General features: G+C 38.8%; 1 protein-coding gene and 1 pseudogene across 1 annotated transcript in view; both read right to left on the bottom strand.

The window, feature by feature from the left end:
- LRRC63 (leucine rich repeat containing 63) overlaps positions 1–16,089 on the bottom strand; it is a 116,570-nt gene that overhangs the window by 71,451 nt on the left and 29,030 nt on the right. The gene's annotated exons all lie outside the window — the stretch shown is intronic.
- Positions 2,705–13,676, bottom strand: LOC139005072 (ataxin-3-like; annotated as a pseudogene).

The raw sequence follows: 16,089 nt of genomic DNA, 5'->3' as shown, positions 1-16,089 counted from the left end.
TTTGTAAATTGGTTTCTGTCTCTATTGAGATAATTGCATAATTTTCCCCCTTTATTATGTTAAAATGGTGTATCACATTGATTGATTTTTGTATGTTTATCCAACCTTGCATTCCTAGAATAAATATCACTTGGTCATGGTGTAAAATGTTTGCTAGCATTATGTTGAGGAATTTTGCATCTATATTCATAAAAGATATTGTTTTGTAGTTTGTTTTTCTTTCCATATCTTTGTCCAGTTTTGGTATCAGCATATTACTGGTTTTCTAGTTTGAATTGGTTTTTTCCTTCTCTTCTATTTTTTTGGAAGAATTTGTAAAGGATTGGTGTTAATTCTTCTTAAGATGTATAGTAAAAATCACCAATGAAGCTTTCTGGTCCTGGACTTTTCTTTGTGGAAAGTTTTAAAATTACTATTGAACTTTTCCCTTTTTATAGAGCCATTCAGATTTTCTATTTTTTCTTGAGTCCATTCTTATGTTTATCTAGGTATGTGTCCATTTTACCAAAGTTATTTAGTTGGTTGGTTTACAGTTAAATGTAGTATTCTCTTAAAATCTTTTTTATTTCTGTGAGGTTGGTAGTAATGTTCCATCTTTCATCCTTAATTTTAGTAATTTGGGTCTTCTTTTTCCTTGGTCAGTCTATTGAAGGTTAGTCCATTTTGTTGATTTCTTAAAGTATCAACTCTTGGTTTTGTTTATTTTTCTCTGTTTTTCTATTCTTAATTTCACAAATTTTTGTCTCATTTTTATTACTTCCTTCTTTATTCTTTCTTTAGGTTTAGTTTGCTCTTTGTTTTTATAGTGGCTTAAGATAGAATATTAGGTTATTAATTTTTCTTTTTTAAATAAAAGTATTTATAGCTATAAATTCCCCTCTGAGCACTGGTGTAAAGGCATCCCATAAATTTTGGTATGTTGTCTCTTCATTTGCAGTCATCTTAAAGTACTTTCAAATTTCCCTTTTGATTTTTTAATTGAATCATTGGTTATTTTTAATAATGTGTTGCTTAATTTTCATATATTTCCAAATTTCTTTCAGTTACTGATTTTTAATTACATTTCACTGTGGCAAAAAATATATTTTCTGTGATTTTTCAATTGTTTTAAGTGTATGAGACTTACTTTATGGTCTATCCTGGAAAATGTTCTATGTGAATTTGAGTATTATGTATTATTCTGCTATTGGTTGAAGTGTCCCATAGATTTCTGTTAGGTCTAAGTGATTATAGTGTTGTTCACGTCTCCTATTTCTTTGTTAATCTTCTGCTTAGTGTTCTATGCATTTTTGAAAGTGGGGCATTGAAATTTGTAAGTATTATTGTTGAAATTCTAATTTTTTCATTCAATTCTTTCAGTTTTTGTATTCTATGGCCATGTACACAGGTATGTATGTATGTATGTATATGTGTGTATATATGTATATATAATTATATTATCCTGATAGATTGACAAAATCCCCTTTTTAATCTCTAGTAACTTATTTTGTTTTAAAATTTATTTTATCTGATATTAGTACAGTCACTCCAGCTTTCTTATGGTTGCTGTTTGCATGTTATATTTTTTCATATTTTTGCCTTTGACCTCTTTGTATCTTTTGCTCTTAAGTGTATCTTTGGATTGCTTGGTGTATTTACATTTAATGTTATTATTGGCATGCTGGATTTAAATCACCATTTTACATATAGTACAGACAGTTTTCTATATGTAATTTTCCATTTGTTCTTTTTTTACTGCCTTCATTTGCATCAAATGAGTATTTGCTAGTACAATATTTTAATTCCTTTAATAACTTTTCACCATATTCTTTTGAGTTATTCTCTTAGCCATTGTTTTAGGGGTTGTAATATATATCTTAACTTATGAGAATATACTTCAGATTTATATTAACTTAATTCCAGTGAGATAAGGAAATGTTCTTAAATAGCTCTATTGACTGTTCCTTCCTTTTTGCACTGTAGTTGTTATACGTACTACATCCATATATGTTACAGACCTATATGTACTACATTCATATATGTTATAGACCTAACAATACATTATTATTTTTAAAAATGCTAATTTTTTTAAATACTTATGCAGAGATGATTTTAGAATTTAGGAATGCACCAGAATTATGAAATGATGATCTCATCTTGGAGGGCTTAAAAAGCAAATCTCAAGAAAGATTACCATCTTTTAATAGAGTTTAAAAAAATAATAACAAGATAGCAGATAAATTGTGATAAAAAACAATAACATGAGAAGACACCCAAGTGCATAATACATAGGTGGAGGGAGAATACTTATCCTTCTGGAACCATTACTATCCACAACATAGAGAAGAAACACTGTCCTAAAAGGAGACATAGAAGCAACTATCAAGTGATGAAAGGTGAGCCAAATTACCTACACAGAAGGGAGGAAAAGAAAACCAAATGTATGGGAAAGTTCTGGGGCAAGAGCTTATTAGCTGGTCTGCAAAAAGATTCAAGAAAAATGCCCCAATTTTAGACATGTTATATATTGAACACTAAAAATGTAAAAAGAACATTTAGTAAATTATTTTAAATTAATGTAATTGCTGAATGCCTCTTTGGCTAGTATTTGAAGGGTCATTATTTATTCCTACAACTGATGCATTTTGCCATGTTCTCACCTTTTAATTTGCAAACCTCTTAAAAGTCTTATTTCCTCTGTTGAACATTGTTCTTTTACATATTATCAAAATGAACTCTTTGCTTTAATCACACAAGATAATGTTGGAAAGTATAAATATTTTAGAGATTTTGTAAAATGTATTAATTTTTCTTCTGTTATGAAATTATTTCTAACAGTTTCTAAAGACCTGGTCACAGCTACCTGAAGCATGTCTTCCTCACTCATATCATCACCAAGATCACTGCCAAGTGCTTCCAAACTTATGGCTGGTGTGGAAGCTGTCTTGGTGGCTCCTAATGCTGTTGTTGCTGCTGCTTTTCAAAGTAGCCTTCTCTTCTCTTCCATAGCTCTTTTGAAGTAAGATGTCTTCTGACTTGATGTCTGTGGAATATCTTGAGATATATTTTTGCAACTGCCTTACATACTGAGCTGAATAGCCCTGCAGAGATCTGCTTCTTCATCTTCCATATCAATTTGTTGGTGACTTAGTACCAAAGCTCACTGCAAATCTCCCTCATCTTTAACATTCCTAACTCATCATTTGCTTCTAAGACTCATCCCAGATCTGTTTTCTAGATTCTGTTCTTTTAGTTGTACTAACTCTTTCTTCTCCAATAAGTTTTGGTCAATGCATCTGTTGGACCCTAACATTTGCAGTTGTTCAGCTTCACAATCTAGAAGATCACCCTTAACAACAAATATAGAATAATCTCCTGTTGTAATTGAGCCAAGAAAAGTGCACGGCATGTATCTGATATTAATTCTAGTCCTGTCAAGAGAGAATTAAAGTTGAACCACTGTTTTTCTAATTTTTTTAACTGTAAACCAATGTTTTCTATAATTGCATACAAATGACCTTTCCTTTATGAGATTGATCTTGAGCCTTTGATATGCTGGACTGTTAAACAGGATTAGTTGTAAAACCCAAACTGTCAAGGCATTGCTTATAACTTCAATAGAGAAAAACCACTATCATCCTTTTTTCCAGAAGGCTGCTATAAAAATGTGCTATAGTATTCACTAGTAATGCCTTCTTCTGCCATTCTTCTCTCTTCTCCATCTAGCTGATGTTCAATAGAAGATAATTCCACAGGGTTAAAATATTCTCCTTGCAATAGATTATTCAAGCAATATTGAGCACACAGTGAGCCTTCTTGTTCCTCATCGAAGATCAACAATACATTATTATAATTAATTATTAATGTTTATGTGTTTTAAATCATCTGAGATTTGAAAAGGAGATGAAGAATATATCTATACAGTTTGTTATATTAACGTTCTTGTTTACCTTTTCTGCTTCTACCTTTTTTGTGTGTCTAAAACTATTTTAATAGACTCTGTCTTCTACTTAAGTCTACCATCTTGAATTTTCCATGAAACTTGTAACAATTTTAATCACCACATTTATGCCAGCCTCTGGTCTTCTATTGATTGCATTTACACTATGCTGATAACTAGTTATCATTAGCCTACCCTTAGTACAGCCCTTCTAAGCCTGGATATTACCATCCTGGTTGGAATATTTTATCTATCCTATATAATAAAGCCCTAATATGCAAATTGACCAAACGGTGGAATGACAGGTCACTATGATGCGCACTGACCACCAGGGGGCAGACACTCAACACAGGAGCTGCCCCATTGTGGTTAGTGAACTCCCACAGGGGGAGCACCACTCAGCCAGAAGCCGGGCTCAGGGCTAGAGAGTGCAGCGGCGGTGGTGGGAGCCTCTCCCGCCTCCACTGCAGGTGAGTGGTAAGGAGTGAGGGGTCCTGGACTGCTGAATGCCTCTTTGGCTAGTATTTGCCCCACTCCCCAGTGCACGAATTTTGTGCACTGGGCCTCTAGTAGCTATATAACACAGATCTGTATGTTAATGGCAAGTTCTATTGATTTCTATCCCTTTAAAAAGTGGGCACTTTAAATTTTACATTTGAAGAGCGCTTATTTATTCATTCTTCTTTTTGTGGATAGAGCATGCTTGGCAGATACAAGGCCTCATCTACAACTATTTAGAAAAAAAGTTAAAATTAACCTGAAGAAAAAAGACCCCTATATTACTTGGAAATTCTTGTCAATTTGTCCTAGTCAAATTTATAAAAGAGTTGTTATATATTAGAAAAGAAAAAAAAAACTTGTAGAGAAAGTAAAAATACATTATTACAGAGAAATTATGGAAAATACATTTTTAATTCTATATAGTATTTTAAATAGAAAAGAAGTCAATTTGCTAAAAAATCAATTCACTAAAAGTCAATATTCTGGAAGTTAATTCACAAAACAACCAATCACCCAATGACCAATAAAGAATTGTATAAAGACACAGCGAGCATAATCTGTCATAATTACTTGTAATGACCCATTTATTTAAAATAACAATGAGGCTTTTAGAAAAGATGGCAGTGTAAGTAAATGCGATACTTGCCTCCTCCCACAACCACATCAAAATTAACAACTAAAATACAGAACAACCATCATTCAGTGCTGAGGGCAGTAGTAAACACTTGGTTCAATTTTGTTGGCTGAAACTCAGAGTCAAGGCAAAGCTGTGCCCTGAGGGTGGACCCAGTCAAGAGATTGGACACCACTCAGTCTGACTTTCCGTGTTAAGGGGATGGATCCAGTGTTAAGGGGATGGATCTCATGATATCACCAGGAATTCAAGGCCCACCCAGATGTAATGTAACTTCCTGTAATTCGAGTATATAATAAACTGCTTCCGATGCTGGTGCGCTCTCTCTGTCTGTCCCTCCATGAGAGGGCAGACACCACACCCAGCCCAAGCTTTTAATCTAATTTTGTGTCTGTCCAATTCATTTTTCTTTCTTTTTTTAAAAATATATTTTTATTGATTTCTTACAGAGAGGAAGGGAGAGGGATAGAGAGTTAGAAACATCGATGAGAGAGAAACATTGATCAGCTGCCTCCTGCACACCCCCCTACTGGGGATGTGCCCGCAATCAAGGTACATGTGCTTGACCGGAATCGAACCTGGGAACCTTCAGTCCACAGGTCGATGCTCTATCCACCGAGCCAAACTGGTTAGGGCCAATTCATTTTTCTTTAATCCCAAAAGCGCCTCCTAACTTATACGCACCGGTTCATGTCTCTCTCTCCTTGCGGGACGCGGAGAAGAGACCCCAGCCCCCCGATATATCTGGTTCCCATCATGGGGCAAGTTGGAGGTGAGGCATTTTAAAGGGATCGCTCCAGAGATCGCAGCCGCCACAGATAGGAACAAGGTAGGGAGCGGATTGCTACAAAATGTTATTAACTGGGTGTATAAAACTGGGGAGATCAAGAGACTCAGAAGGAGTCTCTCCACTCTATTTGGGCTTTAAAAAAGCTACAGCGTGTCCTCTTGAGTTCTGTGTGCTGTCTGTGTATTATCGCTTTATTTTTGGCTTATTCTGGTCTTTTATTTTTAAAAAATATATTTTATTGATTTTTTTATAGAGAGGAAGGAAGAGGGATAGCGAGTTAGAAACATCGATGAGAGAGAAACATCGATCAGCTGCCTCCTGCACACTCCACACTGGGGATGTGCCCGCAACCAAAGTACATGCCCTTGACCAGAATCGAACCTGGGACCCTTGAGTCCGCAGGCGGATGCTCTATCCACTGAGCCAAACCGGTTAGGGCTTAATCTGGTCTTTTAGAAGCATGCCGTTGGTTTCAATTGGAAACGGTAAATAGGCTAATTGCTGGGGTTTTTCTCGGGAGAAAGCGAGCGCGCCATTGCCCCGCCTTCCCCAGTGCCTGACTCAAAAACCGCACCTGGTATTTCTCCGCGTTTTTGAGCCTCCAGCTGCCCAGGAGGCCTGGCGGGGTTGGGGGAGTTGGGTCCCCCGCCCCAAGCCGCTGGCGCTCATGGCCTGAATTTCAACAGTTTTTTTTCCCAAAGAGAAACAAAGATGCCTTTTTGAAATCCCACCTGGGCCGCGCCATCCTGGCTAGTGGCTGGAAGACAATGGAGGAGAATTTGCATATTAAATCGCTGGCTTGAGGTCCCAAGGCTACAGGCAGTTTCTCAAGGATGCAGGCATTGGTCTGAATTTCACTTGTAAAATATCTGCAGTATAAGATTTTGTTCGTTTAAAATGTACTGTCATTATTATGTCTGAATTTTTGTCTCGCCGTAAAAAAGGTGTTTAGGATTAAAGTTACGATTTAAAGAGTTATGTAATTCTAGTGAGTTTTCAAGCTAAATCTAGTTAGAAAGGAGGATTAATTCTGTAATTTAACCAAGTGTAATGATAAGCAAGTTATCTTTTTTAGACAAATTAAGACTTTTTTTTATTTTCCTGCCATGCAGCGTGGCCTGGGGCCGCTGACTCCTCTGGGGGCCACCATTTTGAAATAGCAAAGGCCCGCCCCTCCCTCTGAATTAGCCAATCGCAAAAGGAATGTCTGCTTACTGAGGCAGAATGGAATTTCAGGGGCGGAGTTAAAGCAGAGTTTTATGATGGAAACGCGGATGGGACAGAAACATGCTTGCCCAGAGAATTTACTTACTATATTTTTTCTGTGAAGATGCTTATTCTTATTGCTTAATAAATTAGCTTTATAATATAATCCAGGTCTCATAATTTCAGTTATATGACAGACCAATGTTTTAATCAGTCAACTTTTATAGAAGCCGACAATAGAAGTTCAAATTCTTAAAAAGCTTGTAAATAGTATCATTCTTTAAAGGTACAGGGTAAAGTGAAGAATATTATTCAGACATTAAATCTAATTATTAATAGTAGTCACCATGAATATTAAAGGAAAGTTATTTAATGTGATTTACATAAACTAATATTATCTGTCTTAATTCTCTGAAGGTGACCACAGCTGTACAGTGAGTAAATGGACGAGCAGTAGGCCTGCTTTCCCCAGCAGTTTTTTTTTTTCTGACATATGAAAATTTGTTGGGGTCGAGCCCCAGCAGGTCCAGGGGTTCCCAAAGGTGTGGATGGAGTCAGAGAAGAAGGAAGGACAGGCAGGCAGCATTCAATTGATCATCATGGTTGGGTTCTCTTGCCTGGTTCTATCCAGGATCTCCAGCCAGGTTGTTTTATTGTCTTGTTACATCTGTATTTATACCAGTTGATTTTAATCCTATCAATTTCTATTCCAAAGGTTAGGGCGTTTCTTATCTTCATTCCAGGGAGTAAAGATTATGTAGCTTAAGCGTGATTGTTCGTAGTTAAAGTGATTAACTTACCCACCTGGCACGTAGTTAAGGGGTTTTATTCCCTCCCTAACTTCAGGGAAAAATCCCTACCTGGGGAAACAACCTTTCTTGGAGAGGTGACCTTGATTAAAACACATAGTGCCAAAAGGGGAGCAAACATATTAAGAACAGTGTGCCATATATGCCAGGTCCCTTGAAACATATGCTGTGTAGATGTTTCTTCCCTGCAGCGACTGTGTCAAGCAGCAAGGATGGACCGGCTTCCGGCAAAAATTCAATGACCAGATTAAAAGTAATTAATTGTATGGTCAAGACCAAATCCTTTAATGTTAAAACTGGTTTAAGTTTTTAATAATTTTTGAATTGGATATATATTTGACGGTTTTTCCAAATGTAATACTTCAAGAATATAACTGAAGGACAGATTTTGTACAAAAGGATTTATTCCTTCTCCCAAAAAAAGAAATAACTAAATTAGACCAATACAATATACTTGGGATTGTATGAGGAAATTCTGACAAATAAATAAATAAAAGGAGAAATTAATTAATTAATAACAAAGTTTTATTTAAATATATATGCCTTGAATGTCATAAAAAGTTATTATTAAGTGTATGCACAGACCCACAAAGTCATTTTTCTAATTTCTTGACTCACATGTACAACTATCTAAAAAAATATAAATGCCAAGGGATTTGAAGTCATCTAGAAAACCCTGCCTTCCTTTAACTGAGGACAATAAAAGTTAATGATTTATATTTTCCCTCCCTAAACAAAAGTTAAATAGCTTATGTAAAAGTGCTTAAAGGAACTAATAGCAGTATTCCAATTAAGGTTATTTACTGTCCTTAACTTAGGACAAGTAAAATTAAAATAATAAGCTTTATTTCAAATTAATTTAAATTGGCTAATTGAAATGAATGAATATTCAAGAAAATTTAATGGTACTATACAGGAAACTGTTCCTGAAGTATTAATTAAAATTTTTATTGATGGTTCAAAAATTGCTTAACAAAATATGAATCCAAAGCAGTCATATCTTTATACAAAAAATTAAATCTAAAGTTATCAAGACTGCATTAAAAAATTTTTCAAAAGCCTCTTTATATTTTTTTAATACAATATAGGGGAATAATAGAATGATTTCCTGCAAGAATATTACATTAAGCCTAAATTATTTTAAAATTGTTACTTTATAATTGATTTTCACTTGTAATGCCTATGGCAGGACACCTGTTTTCACTGGTATTAAAATGGGCTAAAAGGAAAATGGTCTGGTTAAATGAAAGGATCTCAAGTCTAATTTATAGAAATTCCCTCTTAACATTTGGTCAAGGGTATGTTTATATATTTCCAGAAAATTTCTCAAAGCTCATGTGGATTCCTGCAAGAAATATTAACTTCAACATGCATCTGAGAGAGGAACTGGCCAATTTAAAGAGGAGTCTGCACCTGGAGCCACGCCTTACAGCTATAGGTAATCAACCACCCGACCCACAGATAGCAATGATCCCAAGCAGCCCACTGAAGATAAGAAGTGGGAAGAGGACAAAGTGGACAACAAAGAGCCCAGAAGTGACCTGGAGCCCAGGAACACCTGAGAACATCCTTCTTGCATTGTTAGCAGTAATCAGCTGTACAGTAATGCTACCAGGGGCAAATGGGGAGGTATTTTGGAGTATGTTCCTGACCCACCATGGGTAAGACCCCTTACGTGGGTTGATCCTCCACCTAATATAATCACCAATGATACTAAAAATCTTGGTCATCCAGGAGGACCACAGGTGGGGCAAGGAAGCATATGGGCAAGGTATAATTACACAAGTGTTGCCACCCAGCTTCCCTTTTGTATGACTATAAATCAAACCACTGCTCCCTTGTGTGTAAAATTAAAGAGAGGTTTTTGGCCAGCCTGGACCCCTAAGGATGGGGAAGAAAAAGCTCAAATACATTTATTATCTCTACTTGCTCTGGGGAAAGGTGCAGAAAATGTAAGTGTGCTAAGACACCCCCTCACTAAGCCATTATGTAAAAGGTCTTATGAATGGTATCCCACTGAGGAAGAAGTTAATTGGCAAGACTGTTATAGTAATTATCCTACCACCAGCAAACTTAATAACCATTTTTCTTTAAAGACTGGAGCCCTTATGGGTCTCTGTATAGTAACAATCACACCCTAAAATGGAAAGGGAATGCATCCTATCTCTATGTTGAAGAAAATCACTCCATCTCATGGCATGGAGGAGAATTTGTTGGCCTCAATTGCAACATGACAATTGGCCCCTACAAAGTATGCAGTGGAAATTGGCTGCTGCACTTGCACCTATTAAATGGTATAGTTTTAATTATAGCTCAAATAATTCCATTTCTGCTTTACGAGAAACTCTCAATAAGACAGTATTTGCTACTGCCTGTATGTTTGATCCGTTTGTGCTCCTGTCAGGCCCCATTCAGATGCATCTTAATGTTACAAGCCATCTGTATGAGGTGTCATGCACAGGTTGCACTTTATCCCATTGTATTAATTCTACTTTTCAAAAGAACTCCCTCATTATTTTAAAACAACCAGCTTTTGCTTGGGTTCCCACTAACCTAACTGAGCCTTGGGAATCTCATCAAACCTACCAGCTGTTGCATGATCTAGTAAAAATCTTAAAAAGACAAAAAAGATTTCTTGGAATGTTAATTGCAGGAATCTTTGCCCTCGTAACGTTACTTACTTCTGTGGGCATTGCTGTTTCATCTATGGTACAGACTGTTCAGACCTCTCATTTCATACAACAGGTCAAAGAAAATGTAACTAAGACCTTGTCTATACAGAAAAGAATTGACAACCAGTTTGAAATTGAATTGTCAGCATTAAAGTCTACAGTCCTGTGGATGGGTGATAAAATCCATGGCCTACAGCAAAGAATATCTCTGCAGTGTCATTATAATTTTTCCCAGATTTGTGTTACCCCTGTTCCATATAATAGTACCCTGCCCCCTTGGGAATCAATAAAAAAAATCATCTTCTTGGTGCTTGGGGTCAAGGTAACACAACCCTTGATATTTTAGAATTACAACAGCATATTGTACAGTTGTCCAAGGAAAACTTACAAACCAATTCCTTGAATGCCTGGCAACAATTTAAAGAGGACTTAAAAGAATTTAACCCCTTCCACTGGATATCCTTGCATTTACCTCTCAGCATAACCACTATTGTTTGCCTCATTGTTGTTTTCTTATGTTTACTTCTAGTCTGCAGATGTGGATTGAAGAGTCTTAAAATAACTCAAAACCTTCAAGCAGCTTTCACTTATCAAGATTTATTAAGGAAAAGTAACAGGGAAGAGTGCCTAGCACAAAATTAATTATTGCCTTTACGGTACTAGGACCTCCCTTAACGCTAAAAACAGACAATAGATTCACGTACGCTAATTCTGTTTTCAGTATTTTTGTCAGCAATATTAAATTTATCATAAAACTAGTATCACTTATGATTCTCAAGCTATTATGAAGTAAGCTAATTGTACTATTAAAATGCAATTATTAAAACAAAAAGGGGGAGACAGATGTTATGTGTCACCTCAAATGCAAACTCAGTCATGATTTTTATTTTAAAAATTTTTGCTTTATATTTTAAATTTTTTGAATCGTGATGCGGAGGGTTGTACAGCAGCTGAAAGGCAACAGGCCTCCTGTACAATAGCCTCAGCCAAGTTAGCCTCGCTGAAGAAGACAAATACCAGACAACAGTTTTATCAGATTCAATAATAATGTGGGGAAGAGCCGAAACCGGTTTGGCTCAGTGGATAGAGCGTCGGCCTGCGGACTGGGGGGTCCCAGGTTCGATTCCGGTCAAGGGCATGTACCTGGGTTGCGGGCACATCCCCAGTGGGAGGTGTGCAGGAGGCAGCTGGTCGGTGTTTCTCTCTCATCGATGTTTCTAACTCTCTATCTCTCTCCCTTCCTCTCTGTGAAAAAATCAATAAAATATATTAAAAAAAAAAAAAATAATGTGGGGAAGAGGCTGTATTTTGTATCTTTCCAGAAGGAACAGCACAGCCAATCTGGATGCCAGAGCATTACGTGCATTGCCATGATGGACCCAGAGAAGCTGCTTGCCCCACTGTTCGAGGGACTGAGAGTTGCCCTGTTGACAGCGATGCGGAAGAAGAAGTTAACGACTAAAGCCAGCAGAAAGCAAAATTTACTACCTCAACCATGTTTCTGGCCATGCTGACATTGGTTAGCTGCCAGTCTTCTATAAGACATTGCACAGTCAACTCTAAGGACTTTGAGTACATATACACCAGCAGCAAAAGAGACTCTTCACTCAGTAGCTAAAAATATTAACATAGCTGTAGTTTGATTTCTCTATTATTGTTGTGTTTGCATTGATATTGATTTGTTGTTAGTTTTATTTAGTCAAAGCCTTGATCTTGATGCTAAGTTTTACTTTTAATTTTAGTTGCTTAAATATAGAAAAGGGGGAGGTGCTGAGGGCTGTTAGTAAACACTCGGTTCAATTTTATCAGCTGAAACTCAGAGTGAAGGCAAAGCCATGCCCTGAGGGTGGACCCAGTCAAGAGATTGGACACCACTCAGTCTGACTTTCCCGCCCAGTGTTAAGGGGATGGATCTCATGATGTTGCCAGGAATTCAAGGCCCACCCAGATGTGATGTAACTTCCTGTAATTTGAGTATATAATAAACTGCTTCCAGTGCTGGCGTGCTCTCTCTGTCTGTCCCTCCATGAGAGGGCAGACACCACACCCAGCCCAAGCTTTTAATCTAATTTTGTGTCTGTCCAATTCATTTTTCTTTAATCCCAAAAGTGCCTTCTAACTTATACGAACCAGTTTACACCTCTCTCTCCATGTAGGACACACAGAAGAGACCCCAGCCCCCCGCAATAATTCGGAACCACCTGAAATCTAGCTGAATGGAAGTACTACAGCTACGGAATTAAAGAAGTACATAAAGACCAGTAGGAGGAGCAGAGGTGCATGGGGGGAATCACAGAACTGGCTGGTCCCACATTTATGTGTGGTGGTTTAAAATCAGGAGGGATATTTTGGCTGTGGAGGTTTCCCTGAGGAGTGAGGGGTCTCTGCCCCACACGAGGCCCCCAACCCAGGGTCCCAGAGCCATGAAAAGAAGTCTCCACAACTTCTGACTATAAAAACCAGCAGGGATTGTGGATGAGTGACACAGAGACTGCTGGAGTCCCAGGCAGTTCCTGTTAAAGGGCCCATGCATGGACTCACTCCCTCTGAGCTCCAGCACTAGGGCAGCAGATTGAAAGAAATCCTGGCTACTCACAGAGGAACTAAATTGTCTGAAATCGGAAAGAGCTGGAGGGACAGCTTTCTCCCAGACAGAAGCTCTGGCAGAGGCAATTGTTCCTTTGCTGAACCCTCCCTGCCACAGAGCTGACAAGCTGTGCCATATCTGAATCTCCATCAATCTGGCTCATACTTTTTGACTTGTTTTTGACTTATTCAGTGATTTCCTGAGACCCCCACCCCTCCTTACTTTCAGATTCATCCAAGCCATTTCCAGTGGCTTTTCCAAACAACTGGCCTCTCTTCTCTCATTTTAATTTCCTAAAATCTCTCAAACAAGCAGCACCTGGCATCAGTGTGCCTCGTACCTCTCGATAAGGGGCTCCAGGCCTGACACTAGGGCAGCCCACCCTAGTTCATAGCTTGGCCTCTCCCTGGCACCTCCAAGCTCAACACAAGCAGCAGCCATCTGCAGATTGCTTTGTAGCTCATGCTGGGTGGCCTCAGACAGGGCACAGGTAGAGGCTGACTTTGCATCTCCTGGGAGGTCCCAGAGCCAGTACACCTGGTAGTCAGCTTCAACCATACAGGATTACAATCCTACCACCTCCACGAGTGACACAAGCAAGTGGCAGACTCAGTGAGCACCAAAGTCCTAATGAAGCAAGTCCTGCTCCATAGGGTTGGCTCCTGCACAGCAGCTCTCCTACTATAATCACAGGTGGTCCTCACATCCAATTGGCTTGGAGGTCAACTCCTCCCAGTGATGCCAACATACATCAAGGCTCAAGTATAATCGGACAGTGTACATAACTCTCACAGGGGCACACATGGAGTGCCCAGCTCAGGTGACTGGGGAGGTGGAGCCACTGGGCCCCACAGGACACCTACTACACAAGGCCACTCTACTAACTCCAGGAGACATAGTAGATCTACATAATACATAAAAACAAACACAGCCAAAATGCAGATACAAAGAAATATGTCACGAATGAAAGAACAGGAAATATCTCCAGAAAAAGAACTAAATGAAATGGAAGCAAAAAAACTACTAGATACTGAGTTCAAAACAATGTTATAAATATGCTCAAGGAACCTAATGAGAACTTTAGGGAACTTACAGAGAACATCAACATAAAAAAAGACAAGTCAGAAATGAAGGATACACTAACTGAAATAAGGAATAATTTACAGGGGATCAATAGTAGAGTTGAGAATCAAGATTTGGAATATAAGTAAGCAAAAAAATACCCAATAAGAACAGCAAAAAGAAAAAATAATCCAAAAATATGAAGATGGTGTAAGGAGCCTCTGGGACAACTTCAAGTGTACCAGCATTTGCATCATGGGGATACCGGATGGAGAAGAGAGGAAGCAAGATATCAAATAACTATTTGAAAAAATGACAGAAAACTTCCCTTACCTGGTGAAAGAACTAGACATACAAGTCCAGGAAGCACAGAATCCCAAACAACATGAACCCAAAGAGGCCCACACCAAGACAAATCATAATTAAAATGCCAAAAGTTCAAAACAAAGAGATAATCTTAAAAGCAGCAAGAGAAAAGCAGTTAGTTACCTACAAGGGAGTGCCAATACAACTGCCAGCTGATTTCTCAACAGAAGCTTTGCAAGAAATATTCAGTGATGAAAAGCAAGGACCTATAACCAAGTTTACCCTATCCAGCAAGGTTATCATTTAGAATTGAAAGTCAGATAAAGAGCTTCCCAGATAAGGAAAAGCTAAAGGAGTTCATCACAACCAAGCCAGTATTACATGAAATGTTGAAGGGTGTTTTTGAAGGAGGAGGAGAAGAAGAAGAAGAAGAAGAAGAAGAAGAAGAAGAAGACGACGAAATAAAAGGTAAAAAATATGAATAATAAAATGGCAATAAATGCATATCTATCAACAATTAAATTTAAAAAGTAAAATAAATGAACAAAAAATCTAATGAACAAAATACACTGATGAATAAAATAGAACCAGAGACATGAAAACATGAAACAGACCAATGAATCTCAGAGGGAAGTGGGGAGGGGTAGCAGGAAGAGATTAACAGCAGAACTTATATGCATACTAGAGGCCTAGTGCATGAAAGTCGTGCATTTGGAGGGGGGTGTCCCTCAGCCCAGTCTGCACCCTCTCCAACCTGGGACCCCTCAGGAAATGTCCGACTGCCGGTTTAGGCCCGACCCCACCGAGATCGGGCCTAAACTGGCAGTCGGACATCCCTCTCACGGTCTGGGATTGCTGGCTCCCAACCGCTCACCTGCCTGCCAGCCTGATCACCCCCTAATCACTCCCCTGCCAGCCTGATCCATGCCTAACTGCTCCCCTGCCAGCCTGATTGCCCCCAACTGCCTTCCCCTGCCAGCCCAGTCACCCCCAACTGCCCTCCCCTGCTGGCCTGGTCCCCCTAACTGTCCTTCCCTGCCAGACCGGTTGCCCCTAACTGCCCTCCCCTGCCAGCCTGGTCCCCCCCAACTGCCCTCCCTAGCTGGCCTGGTTGCCCCCAACTTTCCTCCCCTGCTGGCCTGGTGACCCCTAACTGCCCTACTGTGCTGGCCTGATTTCCCACAACTGCCCTTCCCTACTGGCCATCTTGTGATGGCCATCTTGTGATGACATGAGGGTGGCCATATTGTGATGACATGGGTGTGGCCATCTTATGATCACATGGGAGTGGTCATCTTGTGACCACATGGGGGTGCCCATCTTGTGATGACATGGGGCAGCCATCTCTTGATGACATAGGCACGGCCATCTTGTGACCACATGGAGGTGGCAATCTTGTGTGAGGGTGTGACGGTCAATTTGCATATTACCTCTTTATTATATAGGTTATGCATTACCTATGGACACAGACAATAGCGTGGTGAAGGCCTGGGGCAGGGTGGGAACTGGGTGCAGGTGAGCAATGGGGAAAGAGATATTGTAATACTCTCAATAATAAAAGTTTTAAAATGTCAAAACCTAAAAAAATAGTAAAATAAAATAA

This window comes from Myotis yumanensis, unplaced genomic scaffold (assembly GCF_028538775.1).
Source record: "Myotis yumanensis isolate MYYU_CA2020_CCGP unplaced genomic scaffold, mMyoYum1.0.hap1 SCAF_3, whole genome shotgun sequence".
Lineage (NCBI taxonomy): Eukaryota > Metazoa > Chordata > Mammalia > Chiroptera > Vespertilionidae > Myotis > Myotis yumanensis.
The sequence above is the reverse complement of the archived record's forward strand: the minus strand, read 5'-3'. Positions and strand labels throughout refer to the sequence as shown.